Consider the following 22688-nt stretch of genomic DNA (forward strand, 5'->3'; position numbering starts at 1 on the left):
ATATTTATTGAATGGTAGTGTATTTATATAAAATAAATATAAAATTACAAGTGATTTTGCATCACTTGATTATTATTGATGTGCTAACCCTCACTAAAGCATTCAAATAGACATTGATGTTGACATAGTACTTCCTAGGTACATTTTGATTTGGTGTTTTTCCATTTTTAATATGGCATATGGCATTGAAAATGGCATTTGGATTTGCCTAGTATTCACGTTCCTCGTGTTAATCCTGTCACCTGTTCTTCCTAAGGTGGATACGTGGAGCTGGGCAGGAGTGCAGATGGTGCCCACATGGCACAGACCCGGGCTGGCAGCAGTACCGGGAGCGTGCAGAATGCAGCTGGTCCTCTTGATAATGCCAAATGCCATATATACCACAAGGATGCCACTGTCGCAAAGACAAAGGCCACAGGTCCAGGCCCTGGTGAAGATGATTCACTTACCTTAATCCTGTCTCTCATTCTTTATTCTGTTTCTCTCTCTGTACTAAGTTCGTTCTCTGTGTTTTTGGTTACAGACATATCCATTCCAGAAAATATGGATGGAATCCAGACTTGGAACAGCAGTGGAAGGTGTCCCCTACAAAACGCCCCGTTCTTTACAGGCACAGGTCATGGCCCTCAGAGCCTGTGGTTGTTGCCGGCCAACTGTTTCCTGCGGTTTCCTGAGGTACAACCCAAATTTGAGCATTTAACCTGCTGATTTTCAGTTTACTACAATGGTTTTGTAAATCCAATGAATGTGGGATGAGGTTATACTGAACACACACTCTTCAGCACAAGAGGATATATATATATACACACACACACACACACACACACACACACACACACATAATATATAGCCGACTGTTCCTTGACAGTTTTCTGCATCCCTCCACCACCCGACTCCTCACTCTCAGCTGGTTCCTATCCCAGCAAAGGATATGGGGGGAGTACTCTGGACTCGGGCCAAATTCCGAGCTCGGAGCCCTCTCCTCGGACAGCACACCAAATACACATACTCTTTTACTCTATCTGATTATTTTTAAGTGTGAACTCGTGAAATGTTATTAAAAATGTGTTGACGATTTTGTAAGCATATTGCGTAGTTGTGCTTGGAGTCATTTGTTTTATTTGTGATATGCAGTGAAACATGCCAAATTGTGCAGACATAATTTTTGGCCAGGCTGTCATGAAGAAATTAAATTATGACAAGGAATTATGAACACAAACAAAAACAAGAGAGAACCAACAAAATATTAAAAACTGATTATGTTGTAGACAGTGTATGCTTTTTCCTGAGCGTTTTGTTTTTCTGTGTTTTTCTTGCATAATAAAATAAAACCTGTAGCTGTAATTTGGCATTTTTTGCCAAATAATTTTGTCAGATAGGCAGCTTGACCATGTTTAGTGTTTTGTTCTTCGCTCATTTTATTTATTTATTTATTAGTGCTGTCAAACAATTAATTGCATACAAAATAAAAGTTTTTGTTTACATAATATGTGTGTACACTGTGTATATTTATTTGTAAATATAAATGCACACATGCATGTATATATTTAACAAAAATATATTATACATGTATGTATACATGTAAATATTTCTTAAATATATACGTATGTGTGTAAATTTATATGTATGTGAGTGTATTTATATATACATAATAAATATACACAGTACACACACTTTTATTTTGGATGCGATTAATCATTTGACAGCACTAATTTATATATATCATCAAAATATGAGGAATATATATATATATAATATTTTGATGGTTTAATCGAACATCATTTAAAACAAATATTCCCTCTGGACATCAGTTTTGTTCGGTGGCTGAGAGAGCTCAACATGGTGCAATTGAAGGAAACACACGAAAAAACACCAGAAAATTAAGAAAACATCTTCATCAGTTTGACAACACATGTGCTGCATAAACTCACAACGCAACCAAATACAGAAATGCACTGCAAATACTCACAATGCAACCAAAATGGAAACGCGTTGCAAATACTCACAACTCAACTAAATACAGAAACACGCTGCAAATAGCACAATGCTCAAAGTGCTGCAACTGAAGAAAACACATGCAAACAGAAAAAACACCAGCAAATTAAGAAAACATCTTCATCAGTTTGACAAATACAGTCAAACCAAAATGTATTCAGACACCTTGAACATTTCATTCATTAATACAGTTTATTCACTATAGTTTAAAAAAATGGCAATAAAATATGACAAGATCTCAGAGTTAAACTGTGTCAGAAAATATTAATCTTAATTATGTCAGATAACACTTAAGCAAAACATGATCAGGTCAAAGTGTCTGAATCATTTTTGGTTCCAAATTTTTATCAATTTTACTGGTAGTCTACTGTATGAAGAATTTTTGGATATAATATGTCACAGTTTACATTATTTTGCTATCCACACTTACATAAATGAACTATAGTGTCCTGCACCCACTAGTAAAAATATATCAAAAATATTAAAAATTAATAATTTTTGTTTTGACTGTATGTGCTGCAAGTACTCACTATGAAACCAAATACAGAAGAGTACCGCGAATACTCACAACAAGTGACAAACCTGGCTGGAACATGATTATTGTTCAATGTCTACTCATCATTGGTGTTGTCGATGACCTGAAAGATGAGATTTTTGTTTATTTTACCTGATCATATGTCCGTTCTAAGTATTTGCAGCATATATGTTGTCAAATTGATGAACATGTTTTCTTAATTTGTTGGTGTTTTTTCTATTTGCATGTGTTTTCTTCAGTTGCAGCGTGTTGAGCTCTCTTGACCACCATATTTTTGGCCACTATTGTAGAATAGTTCTGTCAGGTGATTCATATATAAAAAATTTTTTATTAATTAAAAAGCTCATAAACATACTTTATCAAAAGAAAAAAAAAAAAAGAAAAAAACAGTTAAATATGTATTATCAAAGTCCTTTTAAGACAAGTCATTTCACTTGGCGGCCATCTTTGAAACGCCTCTCGGCCATGCAAGTGCAGCTCCTATCTATTTGAATGGGGAAACAACAAATTCTCCAAAGCTGTTTGCCAAGCTTTCGATTAAATTTCATATTTGAAATCACCAATGAAATCTGACAACAACTCGAAACATGACAAAAAAAAAACAGTATTTTTCAGGCTAGATCAAGCTAATGCGCATGCGCAGTCCTAAATGCGCATGCGTCTCTTGTGTCTCATTTCGGAGGGGCGCGTCTGACAGTTTCTATAGAAACCGGAGCTTCTAACAGCCGCTGCAGTGATGCGATGACTTTACCAATTGACGATTGGCTCTTATTTAGAAGGCGGGACTTATTCTGCCATATTGCGCGTTGCACTTTCTCCCATTCAAAACAATACGAGTGACGCGTCTTGTGTTATTCTATAGTCTTTGGTATTATGCAATCATATAAGACATTCCTCCATATAAAGAACCTTTTTGCCTTTAAAATTGAGTCAAAAACCCAGAACCCCAGTGAATTTTCAAAGAGTGCATAATCTTATTTTGGTGACTGCATAAACGTATCACTTCTCCTCAAGATGATTAGTTGCATTGATGTGTCTGAATGAGTTTGTGTATTAGTAAAGTGAGAGGCATATTAAGATGTTTGTTATTTGCTGCAGCACAGAATTTAGCACAGGGAGAGACTGAGATACCAGTTGGTAACAAAGAACAGAAGGCCAATTAAACTGCCATGTTTGATGCCAGTCCAAGTAGTTGATTGAACATTTGTATCAAGCAGTGACTTAAATGATAGGTCATGCTTGTTATGATTATTATGATTATTCTAAAAAAAAAAATTCTTTCTAAATGATGTGTTACATGTTTCTTGAGACTTATAAAGAGTTTAAAGAAACTTTTTTGCTTCGTGACCAGCCCCGAAGAGCATTTACATGAACAGCATGCTTTAAAACCAGGCTGTGTGCTGTTGCTAGGCTACACAGGTTTCTTGTTCTTAGGCAATTAGATTTTTCATCTAGAGATATCAGGAAAACCATTATTTCATCATATAGGCATAATTTTGGACTGGACAATCGTCCTTGTTGAATTTCTCCGTCTTAAATTTTTTATTTGGTTGAAAGGGATGAGATTTCCCATACTGTTAAAATCTGAAATGAAACTGCTTTGGGCACTGGGCTGGTGTTCTCCTATTTAGTTTTAGTTCAGTGGAACGATAGAATTGAAGTGCTAGTAAAAGAGAAGGCGGAAGAGATAAAGAGAGAACTTTTCTTTTAGTCACAAGAGTTGAATAAGTTCTAGTTTTCAGCTTCCAAATTATGTGTTGACAAGCAGGCAGATGAAGAAGCGTATCATTAACATGCTAAAATGATCATCAAGATGTTGCTAAGCTACTGCCACCGCCAAAAACAGAAAAAGAATTGATTATTGACAGAACTCAGAACTCATGTACTAGAGTGTTTATTATGCAGTTCGTCTTAATGGTACAATCTTTCATATAAAATACATATTAAAATATTATTACGTTATTTTGCAATTTTTTAGGAATATATTTGACTACCACAACTTTAGTGACCTACTGTAGTAGGCACATATCTGTATATAGAAACCAACATATTAAAGGGTTTCTATTATGCTTGTTTACATTTTCAACTTTCTTTAGTGTGTAATGTTGACTTCCTGTCACTTTGACACTCTCGCCGGCGGCGGTGTGAACACACAGTTAGGCAGCTCACTTATTACCTCGCTGCCTTATCAGGCAATGACTTTGCAGGCAGCATTTGTGCACGAAGGTACCTGCAGAAACTGATTTGGGACAGACTTCTGAGACAACGTAACGGTTTAATGATAGAGGGAGACAAAACAGACAAAATAGAGAGAGCTTTGGTGATAACTAGGCAAATACAATAGCAATTTCTCACCAGAAATGATATCAGAAGTGGAAAACGTTAGTCAAAAATGTACATTTACACACAAACTGACCACCAACCGCAACTTTCAGATGCCATCTTTATTATTTAGCTCAACTATCACAGAATGGAAAGCACAGGATTGTGGGATATCTAAGGCAGCGAAGGATACATCTATGCTGCCTTCAAAAAATTGATCAGATGACGGTATCTCAGAAGACAGGAAGTGAAGCTAACACTGGATTTGGACGTGCCTTGATGCCCTCCTACATTGGAACGCATTCTTTGAAGGCAGCCACAATCCTAGTCTTTCCATTCTGTGACAGTTAAGCTAAAAAATAAAGATGGCATCTGAAAGTTGCGGTTGGTGGTCAGTTTGTGTGTGAATGTACGTTTTTGACCAATGCTTTTTGGTGGGAAATTACTATTTTAGTAATTAAATATTTGCTTAGTTATAACCAAAGCTTGCTCTGTTTTGCTGTAGATCATTAAACCGTTACGCTGCCTCAGAAGTCTGTGCGAAATCAGTTTAGTGAGGTACCTTTTTTTGCGTAAATGCTGTCTACAAAGTTAGGCAACAAGGCAATGAGGCAACAAGTCAGAGTTTTCGGACACAGCCATTGTAAGGGGTGTGACATTTCCGAAACATGCTCGAAGCGGTTAACCAATTACAACACATTAGTCCAGCTGACCAATCAGAGCACATTGTGCTTTTTGGAAAGAGGGGCTAAAGAGAGCATTACTGACAGACTAGGAAGAGAGGTGCTGCAACAATGTCAAATATGTGAAAAATAATATGCTTTTTGAACATTAAAGCAAGACTTTTAAAAAGGGCTTAATAGGTCCTCTTTAATGGGTTTTTGCAGCTCACCCAAAAATTCTTGCAGATGAAAAAAAAAAAGTGGTAAAGCTTTTGGTAACTAAAATTTACCCGTGGGTTTAAATTGGTTCTGCTTATATTGTCTCATCTTTTTCTTTTCATAGAGATCAGGGTATTCTAAAAACAAAACTGGCGAGTTTAAAGTAAATTAGGAGAAAAGCTTTGTGACAAACCTTTTCAGACAAAGTCAAAAATGATGCAGTGAAGGCTTTATATTCCAAAACAGAGGTCCATAATGACCCGATAGAGAAATATGTGTATTTTTATTTAATTGGAGAAATAAACAGAGCCGATCAGTTCTGGTCTATGTCATCTGCCTTTTATTCAGTATATAGTCTTTAAACACTGCACAGAAAATAGCTAGTTTTTGATGATGTGTGTGAAAGTGTGCATAATTGCATAACATTTTTTTTTTTTTTTTTTTTCTGGCACAGTTCTCATAAATATGTACTCTTTTGAAAAGCCTTCACTGTTTACTACACTATAATTTTGTTATCTCTTCAGTCTGCATAACCCTATCAGGACACCATGAAGACATAATGTGCATAAAATATTTAGCATTAGTATTCAGTTCAAGTCAGTAGATTTTATATTGTACCTAAATGTTTAATGTCATCACTTCATGGATGGCCACTCTTGGGTTTGGTCTGTAATTTTTATCAGTTCTTTTTCTTCTGTAATACTCTAAATGGATTGCTAATGAACTTCCATACAAATTGTTTATTTTTATACCTTATTTGTTTTTCAAAATGAATCAGGAACTTTCAAAGAAGCTGCTTGACAGCTCCTTTTTGAAATATGTTCAAAATACATTATTGTTAGCATGGAGGTTTGATCTATTTCAGTGTATTTTCACATAATTTGCTTAATATATGATGTAACTATCAGGATAACACTTAATAAAATAACCCAGTTCCCACATTTATTTATGTACCAAGCAAGGCAGCTTCCTCAGAAACATGTCACAGGGTCCAGGTTCCAAACAAGGCATCTGAATATGTCCACCTGCTGTTATATTGGCATTTTCTTGGCTCTACTCATTGGCCATTGATTTTACTCTCCTTTTCTATATTCTTATTCACTATAATTTATCATCCTTTTGATTTTCCATGCTGTAATCAAACCATCTTCACTTTACTCCTTTCAATTCTTCCACATTACTCCCATATCTCCCAGGAGCAGTGGTGGCCTAATGGTTAGAGAGTCGGACTTGTAACCCGAAGGTCATTGGATCAAGTCTCAGTACCGACAGGAAATGTAGTGAATGAACAGTGCTCTCTTCTAATCTCATTACCCACAACTGAGGTGCCACAGCAAAAATTGCTGCCCACTGTGCTGGGTGTGTGTTCAATACTCACTGCTGTGTGTGCATTTGGATGGGTGAAATGCAGAGTCTGGGACACCATACATGTCTACTTTTCACATTCATCCTTCCCTTCTTTTGCCAGACACATCAAGGAACTTCTTTGTATTGCTGTTGTTGGTTTCATATGTGTTTTAAAGGGATTGTTCACCCAAAAATGAGAATTTTGTCATCATTTACTCACCCTCAAGTTTTTCCAAACCTGTATAAATGTACACAAAGGAAGATATAAACATTCTTCCAAATATCTTTCTTTGTGTACAGCAGAACAAAGAAATTTATACAGGTTTGGAACAACTTGAGGATGAGTAAATGATGACAAAATTCTCATTTTTGGATGATCTATCCCTTTAATTAAGCTTATACCATGGTCATTTGCAGGATCGAAGTTAAAGCTGTCATTGATGTTTGCAGAACTAAATTTGACTGGAAGGGTTAAAATTATGATTATTTCCGTCAGCTACCGCTTGTTAGATATACAGTTCTGTCCATTTAAATCATACACAGAGAAAAAGTAGTGTGGTAAGGGAGAGAGAGAGATATGCGTGAAGTACCTGTGTCTGTGCAGCGTCTACCTACTAACAATGAAGCTATGTGTGAGTTTAATTACTTCAGTTTAAAAACATTTCCACCTCCTTGTTAAGTAATATAATGTAGCAATTCAGTAGCGAAGTTAATTTATTAATAAAAGACGTGGGGCAGTGTTGACAACAAGTTTCTGTGCTCCTCTTTCTGTGTGTGCGCAGCTCAATCTCCGATCTCTGTGTGAGAAAGCAGCGCATTAGTAGGCCTATAGAACGGTGATCAAACTGACTTGGAAATATAGGTGCATTCGGTTTTATTACAGCCTTCCAGCCAATCAGAATCAAGTATTCAGACAGACCACGGTATAAAACTTTTATACAGTTTTTAAGAAGTTTAAATGTAATAGAGTGCAAGAATTTTTTCCAATAATTTTCTCCAATAGGGATTTCAAAAAAGTACCCGGTAAAGCGTTATAAGCCATGAACCAAGCCTACCAGCTACGAGGTGAAGCATAACTTACAAACTTAGATTTTAAGCAAAAAAGTATTTGAAAATCAGACAAAAATACAAAGGTACAAGACTATGTACTTGCTTTAGTGAGGGAAAGAACTACAATCCCATGAAGCACAGCATAATCGAATTAAAAATGACGGAGAAATAAAACTACAAATTTAAAAATGTTGATTATTTTAAGTTTATTGCAAAATATGCATATATTTTGAAATATTTACATATTTTGAGAGTGTAATAATTATTATACATAATTTTTGCTTGTTTTGACTTTATGATTGGTGGAATTTTCTTTACAGCATCATGGGTAACGGAGTTTTTCACCACAAATTCCATTGTTAAACACGTTTATTTTAAAACTAAGATGAAATAATGCAGGCTCATGGCTTCAACAGAAGCAAATGCTATCAATTACAAACCTCATAGCTCATAGTCAGGTTGTCTTTAAAGGTTAATAAGTTATTGTTAAAAATCAATTTGCCTATGGAGGAAATTAATAGAGTTTTTACTACTGGAACCAGACTGTTGCACTCTATGACTCTAAAAAATATTATGTGGTTGTTAAATAATTTCTTATGTCTTGGGCTTCACTTTTTGACTTTCTTTGTGTCTTGGGATTTTTCCATTGTGCACATCATGTACCTACCTAGACAAAACAAGAAGTAGTAGTCCTTGGACACACTGACACTCTCACACGCAACCAGAAGTTGAAGACACACACACATTTACACACATACATTTCTTATTTGTTATTATATTTCTTGAAATGCCATACATGGTAAGGTTTGATTCTTAAGTCGTATGATTGGATGCTCAAGCCATCCTGGTGATTGTTGTTTGACCTATGTCTATAAATATGACCCTTCTTCCTGAATAAATCTGAGAATACTTTGTACCACACTTTATCTGTGACTGCTTGGACATTCTCCCGAGATCTCGCGCTGCTGCCGCCACACATCACAGGGGTTGAGGCGCTTGTTTCTAAACCGATGACTGAGACTACAAATATTCTACCTATGATTGAGATTTTAATCTAACCAAGTGAAAAGTGGTGAAAAAATAGTGTGACTTGCAAAACCTAAAACATATTTTCCTTTCACCTTGAATACATTCAAGTGTTTACAACTTAAACATTATTAATTTTTTTTTACTCAAGGTAAAAGGGTAAAGTATTTAAAAGGTATTTTTATTTTAATTTTGAAAAACTTTATTTATTTATTTAGGCTAGTTGAACACATGACATTTTATTAAACTTTATCAAAAAAAAAAAGGAAAGAAAAATATTAAGAGAGACATATTGACCCATACATTAAGCAGTCTGGAATAAACTGAAGAAAAAAAATTGGTATATATATATAAACTTCACGTCACTGACCCCATATGCCAATAGATCCGTTGGACAGGCGGTCGATGTGCTATTGTTTTACCTTGTGTGACAACTGCAAAGTTACACTGCATTCACAAAATACTCTGCTGTCACAAGAACGGCTTTTTAACGTGTCAAACCCTTCACAACCTTACCTTACGGAACAATGGTCACAGATGTGAGGATGAATAGATTTGGAAGACAGAAGTGAAGGGCAGACAGATGAGCATTAGGGTGCGTGTGTGCGCGTCCGTGTCTGCGCGAGCGTTCGCGGCACGGTACCGGCTGACGCACATGTAACCTGCGCTGCGAGGGGAACTAATTGAATATGGGAGATGCTATTTGTATGACTGTCTCTGGTGATGGATGCCCCTCATAAGAGCCTTGAAATTCGAGATCATTCTTCAATCTTCAATCTTCAGTTATCTGCACTTGCTTCCTCTTTCATTCCCTGCAAGCGTTTTGTACCATTTGTTTTCACTCTCCCTTTATCATAGTTCACGTTTTATCATGTGATCATTAATCACATGCTGATGATAACATGGCTGGAACACCAGCACTTGTTTCTGTCCTCCAATGGCATGCAAGGGCAATAAAAGCAGAGGTGCGAATTAGCAGTGCATTATGGGAAGACTGCCCAGAAGCCTTTTGGGAGGACACAATAATTGTGGACACCTCTGCCCTAAGCACCTGCGGAGGTGTGTACGACCAGCTGTGTCGTGGCCTTGGAGGCCAGTGGCTGTCTGAACAAATCAGCACTTTGCAGTAATCTGATGGTATTTAGTAAGGCTTGGCTGATAGTAGTTGAGTCACGCTGGTTATTGTGAATTATGAACCCCTTCCTTTGAATCACACACAGCCATTTGTATTCATAATTTGCATTCATTCATCATACCTTAAACTTTGTGGGCTGTGTAAGTACTTCTAGGTGTGTGTGTGACTGAGAGTCTCTGTGGGTGTGTATGTACTTGGTTTATAAAGATATATTATCTGTATGTAAAAAGAGGTGAAGGGAAGATTGAGGTAAAAGTCATTTGGACTCTTAAAGAAGATAATTTTATCAAGTTCAATCCTTGTGACACATTTTTAATAGATCTCCAAGACAAGTATCGGTGTTCATTAACAAGTTTTGTCCCTGAGGACTTTTTAGGAAAATACTGTCTTAAAACACAATTTTAATTTATCCAATACCAATATCTAACAGTGTATATACAACACATACCAAGGTTATTATTATAACTGAAACTAAAACTAAAACCAAAATCATAAAAAGCTGCATTTTTGTTACTTAAAATAGATAAATGACAACTAAAACAAAATAAAATATAAAAAAACGTAAAACATTTTTATTTCAGCTATACGTCAAGGCAACATTTCACATTTTCATTTAGTTTAACTTAACTTAAAAAAACTAACACTGCAACTATATAGACATTTTAAAAAACAACAACAAAAAGGAAACTTCAACTGAAATTAAAACATATAAACAAAGTCTAATTAAAAATATGAATAAAAAAATATATATATAAGCAATAAGGTATGAGAGGCTGTGCTGTATTGTGAATAAGTCACAGCTGAAGGGCGTTGTTAAGCACGACGTGCAACCCCTTCATCTGTGACTTATTCAAAATACAGCACTAGTCTTGAATACCTTATTGCTTTTATAAAACGGTTACCACACAATACAAATATTAAAGCCAGAAATATGTATCGATGCAACTTTCATGAAGTAAACTTTCACTAAAAGCCTTCCTTCTGCTGGAAAAAATAGTCCCTGACCGTGAACAGCAATAGAAGTTACATTATTACGCCATTAGATGGCGGCAAAGACTGTCTTTATGAGTGTGTCAGCCAGTAGCGAAGACTTTTATATTGAAAAGACTGAATTGTAATAAACTCGCTCACTCGATCTCTTTCTCACAATACTCTTCTACATAATACAGTAAGCTTCAATGAACAATATCAATTGAGAACATACAGTTTACGTTGCTAAGAGAGGTTGCTAAGAGTGTTGTGTAGTGATACACAGAACCGTTGGGTGAAGCGGTCATAGCCGTGTTTTATCGTGAATAAAACACAGCTATTGACCAATCAGAATCAAGGACAGGAACTAACCGTTTATATATATATATATATAGTACACAAACAAAACACTTTATTAAAAGACAAAATTGTTTGGTGGAAAATAGTGCCTCAATATCATGAATTTTGAAAAAAAATCCTATAAATATTTTTCACACGATAAATATTGAAATGGTTTATGTTCATTTCACTGTTTGTTTAGATTATCATAGTTTTTAACAGTAAATAATTAATGTTTTTATTATGAATTTTCATAATTTAAGGTAGAAAGTTTGAATCTGGGACAACATAAAGGACATTTGAAAAGTAGCAACAAATAAATTATAAAAGCTCGATAAAAGTTTCCAAAACTGTTTAATGTGCCCTTAATATACTACTTATAATAACTGCATCAGAAAAATCAACCCCTGGGACATAATAGTGTCTGAAGTTGAAGAAACAACCATATATAGTTGTTAGGTGGGTGGGAACAGGACATTTTCTGGTAACACTTTATTTTACAGTGTCATTGTTACATGTATTTACTGTAGTAATAACTAGAAATTATGCATAATTACATGCAATTATCCCTAAACCAAACCCTAACCCTATAGTAAGTACATGTAATTAATTGTTATTACTCAGTACTTAAATGTGTAATTACACTGTAATTCTGACACCTTAAAATAAAGTGTAACCCATTTTCCTTACTATAAAGTGTTACATTAAACGATCTGTGCATTAAACGATCTGTGCATCTCTATTCAAGAAGAACATAATTATGACTTGCTATAAGACTATGAAGCGTAGCAGTGGTCATAACTGGCTCTAGCGCTCATTCCCTTTCTTTACAAATGTTGAAGATGGCAGAAAGGTTGAGGCCTGCTGTTTCCGGCCTCCCTGAAATGCCAATCAAAACAGCACAAGTTTTCAACAGTTGCAGGTAAACACAGATTTAAAATAAATTATGTTTGCACTTTCCACTGCCTCTGAACCTGTGTGCGTACAGCTGAATAATTTATGAACGGATCTGATTTTGTGCAGGGTGAATCCCGTTTTTTGAGAAAAACAGATACAAAGGAGTGTCTGTGTGAGTCTCAGATCAGCTGTGGAGTAACAGCTGAAGTGTTAGATGCTCTAACAACGGGAAGTAAATGTATTACCTCAACGACACTGTCACATTCATGTGAATACAATATATGGCTCTCATGATATTTATGAGATGGGGAAACTAAAAGGAGGTATAGGCTTCTTTAGATCAAGCCACTTTGATGTCATGTCACGACTCTGAATCTGTGGTCTTATACATCTGAGGCACCAAGAAAAAAGAAAATGAACGTCTTCTCTCACATAGAAGGGAAACAGAAAGGAGGTTATCTTATCTTTATGCTTATTTTACTGAAACATTGACACTGTTTGGATGAAAACCAGAAAATTGGTGAGAGATTGTTTCAGAGAGTAGTTAGAAGTACTTTGTTTGATGTAAATATTCATGTTTTTTCCCATTGTTATACAAAACAGATGAACTCCAAAACAATATCACAATCTTTTAAATCTATTGAAAATTGTATATTAATTTAACCCTCATATTCAGTGGGAGATCCCAAGGCCATTTAATAGCTCACAGAACTCAGTGAGCTCTTGGAAATCAGATCTTCAGCGCAGCGACTCATTTAAATGCCTCTGATTGGCTGTTGCGTTCAACATACATGTCTGTGATTGGCTACAATGCTCAACACTGCAAAAGCATGTTGTTAGTAGTAACCTTTGAGGGCAAACACGTAAATATAATGCTGTAATATGTACCTTTCATGATTAGGTGATCGTGGCAGCTGTAATCGTATTCAATTTTTTTTTTTTTTGATTAATTGTTAAGCTCTATGGCTGCATCTACATTAATCTGGATACATTTGAAAAGGGTGTTTTCGTTTCTAAACGCTCTCCATCCACACTAGCGTTTTCAAGCGTTTTCCAAAAATTTCTCATCCACACTGAAATGTCGGAAAACAATAAATTCACCATACTACGCACACTGTAAAAATTATTTTCATGATTTGTTATCACAACATTTTTTCTTTTTTCAAATCAACTTCAATACTTAATGTGGTTCAGATAACATAATATTTAGAGTTTCTGTTGATTAAACCAATCGTCTTCATTGTATTAACTCAAATTTTTAAATTTTAAGGCAACCATGTAACTTACTTTTTTAAGTTAAACCAACAATTCTTTTTTACAGTGCATGCATAAAACCTCATAAAAGTTCACTGAGATGATACAAACGAAACATACATAATAGTTTTCATGCTATGCAGTCCACACTACAACGTGGACAAAAACCATGCGCACTCTTTACTAAGTAATTCCCTCGATTAACTAAATCATGCGCATGAGTTACTATTTCGTTTTCTCGATTTGCTAAATCCTGCGCACAATTTAGCAAATCAAGGAAACAAATTAGTATTAGTAGATTTATAACTTGAGGGAACGACTTAGTAAAGCGTGCGCAAGATTTAGCCTACTATTTTTTTCCTGCATGTCATGTGTGGGGCTCCGTAAAGGCCTATGAGAAAAACAAGGTAACAAAACATTCAGGACTTTACTAGAAACATTTGAGGCTTAAATGGTTAGTTCACCCAAAAATGAAAATTCTGTCATTAAATACTCACCCTCATGTCATTCCAAACCCATAAGACTTTCATTCATCTTCGGAACACAAATGAAGATCTTTTTGATGAAATCTGAGAGCTTTCTGTCCCTCCATAGACAGCTATGCAACTACCACTTTGACGCTTCAAAAAGCTCATAAAGAGATCGTAAAACTAATCCATATGAATTGAACGGTTTAGTCCAAATTTTCTGAAGAGAAACGATCACTTTATATGACGAACAGATTGAATTTAGGCTTTTATTCACATATAAACATTCATCATCTCACACATCTGTTGTGGTAAACAGAAGCTCAAGCATGTTTGATTGACGCGTGCGAGAACCAATAAGGTTCATTCTCATGTATTATGCTGCCTGTTTGAGCAGTTTGTTCTGGTGTGTCGAGCAGGTTCGGTTGAGCTTCTGTTTATGTTCACTGATCAATGTTTATATGTGAATAAAAGCCTAAATTCAATCTGTTCATCATATAAAGCAATCGTGTATCTTCAGAAAATTTGGACTAAACCGCTCAATTCATATGGATTAGTTTTACAATCTCTTTCTGAACTTTTTGAAGCATCAAAGTGGTAGTTGAAGCTGTCTATGGAGCTCTAAGATTTCATCAAAAAGATCTTCATTTGTGTTTTCCGAAGATGAAAATCTTATGGTTTTGGAAAGACATGAGGGTGAGTAATTAATGACAGAATTTTCATTTTTGGGTGAACTAACCCTTTAAGCCCCCTTAGCCCACCCCTAGTGCTGCCCCTGATGCCACGTTATTGACATCTTCTGCTTATTCCTTGTACAGGTGTTCCCCATGAATATGGTTGTCAACCCCCTATTTCCCTCCAATCTTCTGCCTGCCCCAGGATTTGGCCTCAATCCATACTATATTGTTGGCGGCTTTTCCCTGTGGTCTTATCAACATGGAAACTGGTAAGAATGCTGTTTCACACCAATTGTAATGTCACCTCCCATTGCTAGGGAAATTAACATTTAGCTCTAATGAACTTTGATGAACTAACGCCTCTTATTAATAATCTCCAAAACAATAATTATACTGGCACATTTTATTTGTGATATTTTATTTATTTAATTGTTAATGTGTTGTATTGTGTTGTTTCCTTATTAATCACAATATTGATTGGAAGCTAAAGGCCAATATGCCAGATTTTACCCAGAGCGCAAAATGAGCAGGCTTAAGTAAAAGATATGACATGTATTGCCCTGCAATATTAAAAGCTTATGAGGATCAGATTCAATAATATCGATGTCACTGCTGAATAGAAACCATAATTACAGGCATTCAAACCATAATGGGAAGGGTGAGGGTTTGTCAAAAACCAATCCATAAATCCACTGCTATTACAAGACATCTATCACTTTAATTTTTTGTTTATCCAACGATCATTCTACACACCTTTATTGTTGAATTAACGTTAATTCTCCCTCTTATCTTATACCCGCAGTGTCATTTTTTTCCAGGCAATGTAAATCCATCAGCAGCGGGCAGACGGCGCTTCACGTGCACAGAGAACGGTAAGGTTGATTTGCTCTGTTCTTTGAGGGGAAAATTGTAGCACAGTCTGCACCAGTGAGAAGGTGAGGTGAAGTGTGCTACATCATATTTCACGGGTCATCTGAGCTCCACAATGAAGCCCCCGCCAAGCAAAAACACACTTGCTCAAGTATGAGAATGCGCACGGTGACTTTCGTAACCTTCCATTGTCTTTTTTTAAGTGTGACTGCAGCTAATTCCATTCGCGAGATGCGCCGCGTTGTGAATGACACATGCGATTATGTAGCTTTTAAAGCCTTTCAACTCAGCACTTATGTGCTTGTCCAAGGTAAAAATTCCTAATTCTGCTTGTTCAGAGATGAAAGCCGTTTAAAATGCTCCGCCGCTGAGTAGCTATGGGCTTGCAATTAAAGATAATGGGACAACATTTTAGGGGAAACGTCGCTAAAGATGTTGTGCCAAAAAGTAAGTCATGTTTTCTTTTTTACACTAAAATTATAGAATTAAAAGTCAACAAACATTTACTGTAAAAAGCTATAAATGGATAATTCACCCAAAAATGAAATTCTGTCATCATTTACTCACCCTCATGTTGTTCCAAACCTGTATGAATTTATTTCTTCCGCTGAACACGAAAGAAGATATTTTGAAAAATGTTGGTAACCAAACAGTTGATGGGTCCCATTGACCTCCATTGTATTTTTTTTTTTTTTCTCCCATACTATAGAAGTCAGTGGGGCCCTTCAACTGTTTGGTTACCCATATGCTTCAAAATATCTTCTTTTGTGTTCAGCAGAAGAAAGAAATAAATACAGGTTTGGAACAACTTGAGGGTGAGTTTTCATTTTTAGGTGAACTATCCCTGTATTTGAGTGCTCAATGAAGGGGCCAATGGTAAAAGCTAGAAATCAACATGTTTGGAATAATATCAAGATGGCCATGAAGACAGTCATCTTTAGTCATCTTATCCCCAAACTTTTATATAACTACTTTCTTTGTCAGTCTCAGCAATCAAGTATGACTCACTTGAGCACAGCAAGAATTACCCTCTTATCAATGATAGCATGCACGAATCCCTCAGTTTATGTGTTTGGCTTGTCAAAGGCCATTTTTTCTTTGACATACAGAAATACTATAGCTGTGTCCATAGAAGTTGAGTTCAGGCTGAACTTCAGAACTTTTCAGCCAGACTCCAGAGAGACCATCACAATACGATGCAGCGAGAAAGCACAAAAGGAATTTTGACAAGGCCAAATCAGGATGAGAAAAAAATGAGATATACCACAGAAAAATAAGATGAAAGGAAAACACAAGATGTTGGTTGATATCTTTATGCTGCTGCATTGCTTCAGTTTGCTTCAATATGCCGTACAGTATGTGGTCCTGATTATTACGCCAGTGAGGAACACAAGAGCCTGTCTATCACCATCAGTTTTATGATGAGTCACTACCAATGAGATTTCTGCCTCTTCATGGCATCTGCTGCCAAGTGCTGCATCTGTGATTTCACATTTTTGGGCTGCATTATAAAGCTGTAAATGTTCTTTCAACAGGCAGCCATAGAATGAGAATGATTGCACTGCCAACAATTAGTCACTAGTGATTATCTGAAATCAGTTACAGTAATTATTACAATAGCAATTATATTATGCAGGATCAGGGTGGGCTTTTTGGAGCGAGCTAGTGCGGGTAATGATCCGGGGGCCTTGGACTGTCCGGGGCCTCAGCAGTTTAAAATCAGGACAACTACAGCCCCAGGCCCCTTGGCACATACAGTGCTAACCGATTATGACCCTTGGCCCTGAGGACCCTTGCCACATACTTTACTATTCAAATGTTTAATATATTATAGCAAGCAAGCAAGCAAATTAGATAAATAATTTTTACATTTATTCACTTATCAAATGCCTTTATCCAAGATATTATAAATATGTCTCAAATATGATCAGGATTAATTAGAAAATAATTAGTTTATGTGAAGTTGACACAAGCTGATTATTTCAATTTTTTCTACCCATCATTATGAGTACTGAACCTGACAAAATATTATGAATTATTATGAAAATATTGAACTATAAATAAAATAATTCTTGTGACAGTCATACCTTTAAATCTCATGGTTTTTTACCAGTCATTCAAAAGTGAAATGAAACAATAATAATGTACATATTAATGTTTATTATTATTATTATTATTATTATATCTATGTATGTCTCATAATAATAACATTTAAATTATAAAGTATAATATAATTATTAAAAAGTAATTGATGATAATAAATATTATAATTATTATTAGTGATAGTAATAATATATCTATGTATATGTATTTGTCTCATAGTCATCACAAATATAATAATAATAATAATAATAATAATAATAATAATTATTATTATTATTATTATTATTATTATTTTGTGATAGTAGTAGTTTATTATTTAAATATTATGTGCCAAGGGACCTGGGCTCTAGTTGCCAATAATAATAGTAATGCTAATAATAATATTAATGCTAATAATAATAATAATAATAATTGTGATATTAGTAGTAATATATCTATGTATATGTTTTTTGTGTCATTATAATAGATTTAAATAATAAAAAAATGAAATATTATTATTATTATTTCATTTTGTATTATTTAAATCTATTAATAATGACATACATAGATATATTATTACTAATATCACAATTAATAATAATAATAATAATAATAATAATAATAATAATAATGGTCCCACTTTATATTAGGAGGCCTTAACTACTATGTACTTTGTACTATGTACATTTAAATTAATAATTTGATACAATGCACTTATTGTGTACATACATGTTTTTACATTGTACTTATATTTAAAAAAAATCTGAGACCATGTAATTACATCTGTAATTAATTTCTGTAATTACATCTATAATTACACTGTTAACCCTTACCTTACACCTTAACCCACCCTTAAACCTACCTATACCACTAAACCTGTCCCTAACCTTACCCGTATCCCACCTCAATAGCAGCAAAAGTGTTTTGCAATACAATATGAACACAATAAGTACGTTGTACTTATTTTTTTGATGTAACTACATAGTAGTTAAGGACACCTAATATAAAGTGGGCCCATAATAATAATAATAATAATAATAATAATAATAATAATATTATTTCGTAATATAACATTTTTTCCCTGAAAGTTTTCTCTGCAACTACCTTTGAAATACTTTTACGGGCGGGCGGCTACAAAATGGTGTGCCCACAGTGTGGCTCTGAGTAGGACAACATCATGTCACAGTGGAAATCATTGTAGCATCTTTTCAGACTAAGTGCCCTTTTGGACTTTCCTTTTGTGAGTTTCATCTGAACTAAAATTTCATCATCATGCACTCAAAACTTGATCGCTCCATCTGCAGCAGGGACGCTAATAACCTGGAGCGCAGATGCGCACCTGAACAGCGGCCGTGACGAGCTGAGCATGCGATCAATCAATAATACAGCGCCCTTGCAATGCTGCTCAGATCATCTTCCCCCTGCCCTCCAGTGTCTGAAATATTTAAAGCGCTTGACATCAAATGAATACATTAATTTTAATTGTGCACATATCAGCTCTCGATCAGTGCAAGCTGCAAGACCTAGTAAGGGACGCTGCTTTTCTCTGCATATTGGAGAAAAGCTTGTAAATAACACACACTCATGCACTACATTACCACATGTTGCTTTGACCTCTTTAGGCTGGATGCCAGTACACACCTCCAAATGAAACAAAGTTTACTTGCACTCTCCATCTGGGATGGTTAGATTTTAGGAGTCTCTAGCCTCATATAAAATCTATAAACAAGATACATTGCATCAGAGCATGCTAGAAAAAGTTTACAACTTCATGATGCACCTTCTCTTTTTAAAAGTTTGATTGATTTGGAGAAGATACATTGGGGTCCACAAATCTGAGACCACTAGTAAAATGCGTTTTGCAGTCAAATTGAAAAATGAACATGAATTTTAGAATGCCTTAGTATTTAGTTGAATAATTGAAATCCTTGAACTGTTTATTTTTAAATGTTTAAAACCCCAGATTTTCAGACTTTTGGACCTCACTGTATATTTAATACATTTTTATTGGCAGTTAAAGGGATAGTTCACCCAAAAATTCTGTCAGCATTTACTCCCCAAACAGATCTTGACCCCCATTGACTACTATAGTAGGAAAAAATGCTGTTGGAGTCAATCTGCTTGGTTACAAACATTCTTCCAAATATCTTTCTTTGTGTTCAGCAGAACAAAGAAATTTATACAGGTTTGGAACAACTTGAGGGTGAGTAAATGCTGACAAAATTTTCATTTTTGGGTGAACTATCCCTTTAATTTACATCTTCAATCTTGTGTCCCATCTAAGAAAAATCTTGAAACAGAAATGCAGTTCTTGAAGTAATTCCTTCTTGTTTCTCATTGCAGTTCCTCCAGGGTTCACAGCAGTAGATGTCTTCACATTGTTCTGACCACCTGTTTTGTTCCCTCTTTTTGTTGTTTTGGCTGTTCATCTGTTACTGTTTCTCTAAATCATAACTTGTCATGTACTCCATATTGTATATGGACAGTTTTAATAAAGCAGGTACCTCAGATAAAATGTATTTAGTGTCCATTTTATTTTGAAACAGGCTTTTGTATCTGAAGGCTGTAATTTGTAGGTCTGCCACATATACAACAAAGCTATTACATCAAGGTAATTAATTGGGAGAAAACAAGGTGAAATAAAACATAAAAACAGACTTTGGAAAAAAAAGATAAAAGAATATGTCAATTGCAGACTCAATACAGATGTTATTAAAAAGCCTATGTTATATAATATGCATCTAAATCATTACATTTTCACCACTGTGGAATATAATGCATATTTTATCATGCAGATGAAATATTAAAGATGCACATGATTTGATATTCGCTTCCTAGGGATTTTTCCTGTCTACTTGCAACAAAGTTCCTTTCTAATTTTTGTTATTTATTTATGTTTCTCTTTGATCAAGTGTCCTGGATTACAAAAACGGAACATAAGATCATTATTACCTGCTTTAGGTGCCAAACTCATTTATTTAAACAATATCTCACAGTTTAGAATACTGTTGTTCACTAATATCAGTATAGCTGTTAAAGGGTTAGTTCACCCAAAAATTACATTTCTGTCATTAAGTACTCACCCTCATGTCGTTCCACACCCGTAGGACCCTCTTTCATCTTCGGAACATATTTTGGTATTTTGATGAAATCCGATTGAAAGCAATGAAATGACCACATTCAAGGTCCAGAGAAGTAGTAAAAACGTCGTTAAAATAGTCAACGTGACTACAGTGGTTCAACCTTAATATTACAGAAGCTCTGCAATGCAAATAGCAGAATGACAGGGGAGAGACAAATTTGTTGAATCAAGTTGTTATTTTTGTTTTGTTTTTGTGCACAAAATGTATTCTCATCGCTTCATAATTTCAACATTTAAAACCTATGGAGCCCCACACATGACATGCAGACAAAAAATATATTGTGGCCACAAATTAAGAATTTACTTATTTACACGATTTATTCATCTTGAAATATTGCTGACAATAACAACAAAAAATCTTATGTTTACTTAAAAAAAAAAGATTTCACAGCAAAAAGGAAACTTGATCATTTAGAGGCCTTAGAAATGTGTGTATCAAATATGATAGAGTAGGCTTTATGCAGTTAAAAGAAGATCCATTTTTTCCCATTCCACTGCCTGCATCTTGCATTTTTCAACGCAAAAATGCATTATGTGTGAATGGCCGCTTAAAACGCTACTTGACAAATCACATTTGAATACCAGAACTCATTTAAATGGCAGCTATAATATCCTGACTTGTTTTAAAGCATGCCAAAATCGCTTTTACACACTTTGTATGTGCGTTGCACAAGATCAAGAGTGATGGTGTTTTCAAATAAAACATATACATAGATTTTCAGTGAAAATGAATAATTGTTTAAAACCGGGAGGGTAATCTCACCATGGAAACTGCACATTTACAATTATCCAAAGGATGACTTCTTACCAATATAGTCATTTCTTCAGGCACACTTTGGAGGAGGGGGCATAGGCAAAGCCTGAGAGAGTAAGAGATGAAGAGAAAGGGAGAAAAAATAAGAGTGATGTGTTTTGGCCTGTATGCCTTTATCAGCATTGCCCACTCAGTATCCCTGGCTCCTGCGGCCTCATAAAAGCATTAGATGGTGTGAGTGAAAATATGTGTGTTAGGCTCCGCTCTTTTCAATCATAACTCATCAGAGATCGGCCTCAAAAACAAGAACAAGAGCAAGCGTGCGGTGCAGAGAACAGAACGGGGACGGACAGGCTCGGGGAGAGAGAGCGGGCCGAGGTGAATAACTTGAGACTGTAGAGAGCATTCAATTAAGACCTGAACTGCAGGCTTCATTAAGCGTGAGGAGGCAATGAAAATGACCATCCATCAAAGCGAAGTGCTGGGGCCAAGGCAGCCTGCAGATACAGCCTCTGTGATATGCTTTTATGACAGTTCAGTGCGGCCAGCTCCCAGAATGCACAGTGGAGTACAGTGCCGCCACACTGCTCTTCAACATGGACTCTCATGTTTACACTGTTATTATCCTTTTTTTAAAGAAGTAGTTGTCCCAAAGAAAGAAAAAAAATAGCCTTTACTCACTTTAATGTTATTTCAAATCCATACACTCTTAGGCAGAACCTGATTTCACAAAGTGCAACATGTTCCTGGATCAACATCTTTGTTGATCCTGGAATAACATTCCAAACAACCAATCAGATTTGAGGGACAAGTTTACAGTTTATGTCAAGTTTAGGCTTACAACCAGGGTGAGGTGCTTCTACATCAGTGTTGTTCACCTACACAGCAAAATCCCCAGAGTTAAATCAACTCTGCTCAAAGAACATATGGTCCCTCTCTACATAGA

General features: G+C 35.4%; 1 long non-coding RNA gene across 1 annotated transcript; it reads left to right on the plus strand.

Annotated features, from left to right (window-relative positions):
• Positions 1 to 259: 259 nt before the first annotated feature.
• Positions 260 to 16316, plus strand: LOC127501346 (uncharacterized). Its single transcript, XR_007926585.1, has 4 exons — positions 260 to 430; positions 524 to 675; positions 15036 to 15163; positions 15697 to 16316. It is a non-coding gene; the product is annotated as an uncharacterized LOC127501346 (long non-coding RNA).
• Positions 16317 to 22688: the final 6372 nt, after the last annotated feature.

This window comes from Ctenopharyngodon idella, chromosome 19 (assembly GCF_019924925.1).
Source record: "Ctenopharyngodon idella isolate HZGC_01 chromosome 19, HZGC01, whole genome shotgun sequence".
Taxonomy (NCBI): domain Eukaryota; kingdom Metazoa; phylum Chordata; class Actinopteri; order Cypriniformes; family Xenocyprididae; genus Ctenopharyngodon; species Ctenopharyngodon idella.